The sequence below is a fragment of the Montipora capricornis genome, chromosome 1, assembly GCF_036669925.1.
Source record: "Montipora capricornis isolate CH-2021 chromosome 1, ASM3666992v2, whole genome shotgun sequence".
Classification (NCBI taxonomy): Eukaryota; Metazoa; Cnidaria; class Anthozoa; order Scleractinia; family Acroporidae; genus Montipora; species Montipora capricornis.
Window position 1 is genome coordinate 37,248,104 of NC_090883.1, and position 2,563 is coordinate 37,250,666.

Genomic DNA, 2,563 nt, shown 5'->3' on the forward strand with positions numbered 1-2,563 from the left:
GTAGCTGAAAAACCTCCACGTAGACGAGAGCTTGAAGCACGACCAAGCATGGTATTCGACATTGACCGTTTGTATCTCGCGTCAACGTGGCTATGGTAATGCCGCAGTATTAGGAAAAAGGGAAGCCTGCCATTTTCTTCGAGCCCCATTGTGAAATCGATAGACGGATGACTACTGTTTAAATGTCATCAGGAATTCAGAGGCTATTTTGACATCAGGCATCGCGCTAAACGTATCATCGCCGTAGCGTTTGTAAAAGAAAGGTACCTTGTTCTCTGTTTCCAGCTGTTTCTCGACTTTCCACACGAAGGCGTTTGTATGAGAGACCCCAGCGTCCAACCCATGGCTACACCGTCCACTTGTTCATACAAGTTGCCTTCAAACTGGAAGAGTTGACTTATAGTGGCGATTCTCAACATTCCCTGAATCTGCTTTTCCAAGTCATCCCATGCATTGAAACTCCATTTTGCCTACTTTCCAAGTCCAGTCCTTTTTGCTTATGCTTTTCGTGTGATTGGGGTCTTTATTTGCTTATTTAAGGTAAGCAACTTTGTATTGCTCATTTTCGGTTCATTTTAAGTTAGAATAGACGAGAATTTGAAGTGGGTCTTCAATGCCGTACAATCTATTTTACAATTTGGCTTACTATTTGGAAGTTATTAAAAGAAAAGGACGCTAACTACTATTAATAAACGCATCAGTGACACAAGAGTTTTTGTTCTTACCACATTTTGACGTCTTCTGTGATCTATTTCTGAAAAGAATTTTAGAATGAATCTGAAGGATTTGATTTGATCTATAAATCCGATATTATATATGCGAAAGTTGACTAAATGGCAAGGTGGTTTATAATCAGCTGGCCAACCCGCCCAAAGATCATTTATGTCTTTGTTCGGTTGAGTAGTGATGTATATTGAGTCAGGCCGTTACATCTCTCACTTCTTGTTGTTAGGAGAGCGCGCCACGACTTTAACAACAACAGGGTCACGTGGTTGTAAAATAGTAGCAGCACGGAACTTCAGTTCCTTGTGGTATCTTCTCTTTTCTCAAATTTGACCCTCTGAAGGATTTGAACCAGTGCCATCTTGAGCTCCAGCTGCGCCATTCTGATCCAATAACACTGCTTCGGTCCCAGGCCAAATGGCATGTACGCGAATGCTGGACGCTTTTTGACTAACTCTGGAAGGAAGCGATCTGGGTCGAACCTCTCAGGCTGCAAGAAGAAAGGATTCTTGTCATCTTCAACCCCGAATTACTTTTTCTTCTTATTACACTAACAATAGCTTTATCGCACAAGCAAAAGTGCTCCATGCAGCGCTACTGGAAACCTAAACTATATAGAGATTGTTATAAGTGCAAACTCACAAACATTATTTCCTCCTGTTGTAAGGGGGTGGTGCTTTCCTTTGACCAAAACCTCTTCCTTAAGACATCCCTACTTAAGTGTTATATTTGGTTGGTTTAAACGATTCGTTTGCTCTTTATTTAATCTGAAAAATAGATTATTCGTTGGTGATGCCAGGTGATTGGTAGTCCCCTCTATGAGATCTACACCATGGTTCCTCTCTAACATGGCCCGGCGTTTTAAATTGGTTTGCAAGGTCAGTATTTTTTATATCATACCTCCGACCAATATTCAGGATTCCGCGTGAATAACGAATGCAGGAATATTGACGATTACTCCGGCAGGAAATTCAACTCCTTCAATTACACAGGTCTCCATGCATTGACGGACGTTGATGTAACCAACTGTGGCCAAGCGGAGCACTCGCAGATGACGCGTTCAAGATATTCCAGGCTCTGTACAAACTTGTAAGTGGACTCGTTATCTCGTGACTGCACAGCGTCGTCTATTTCACGAAGCACTTTATCCTGTACATCTGGATGATGTGCTAAGTAGAACGCAAGTAAAAGCCAGGTTGCTCCGGCAGTCTCTGAACCCGCAACGAAGACTACAATACACTGGCCGATGATTTCTTCGTCAGTCAATTTCTTAACTTCGTTGTTTCCAGTCACCAGTTCTGCCTCTAACATAAGCTGTACCAGATCTCTGCGAACGGCAGTCCACTTCTTCGGAGATCCAGTACGTTTTTTGCCAGTTTCGCTAAATACGGGGCGTGCTGAATGGGATTTAAGTGAAAGATCTTTCGTACTTGGCGAAAGAAAGGAAACATGGTGATGGCCCGAATATACATAGGCACAGTAAACACTGTTAAGATCTTCTCCACCAACTCAGGATCCGGGTTGGTTTGGAAGTCTGTTTGAAGTCCAAAACCAGCGTTAGGATCACGTCAAACGTAAACTGACCAAAGACCTTGGAAACGTCTACACTCTTATCTGGTATAAAAGAAACATATGTTGTTATTTCTTGATGAATTTGCTTGTGAGGTACTCGCTGATCTGTCGGGCCCATAATAAATAAACTTCCTTTGCCAGCTTAGTGCCTATGAGTTAGTGGACTATATTAATTTCGGCGATTTACGGTGCATCAAGTTGATGACAAAGAAATGAAAGGCAAGTTGGTGCGCGTTAAGGTAGAAAATAGTCACGAAAACAGATCAAA

At 42.3% G+C, this 2,563-nt stretch overlaps 1 pseudogene; it reads right to left on the reverse strand.

Moving 5' to 3' along the window:
• Positions 1-935: 935 nt before the first annotated feature.
• LOC138014723 (cytochrome P450 3A4-like) lies at positions 936-2,413 on the reverse strand (annotated as a pseudogene).
• Positions 2,414-2,563: the final 150 nt, after the last annotated feature.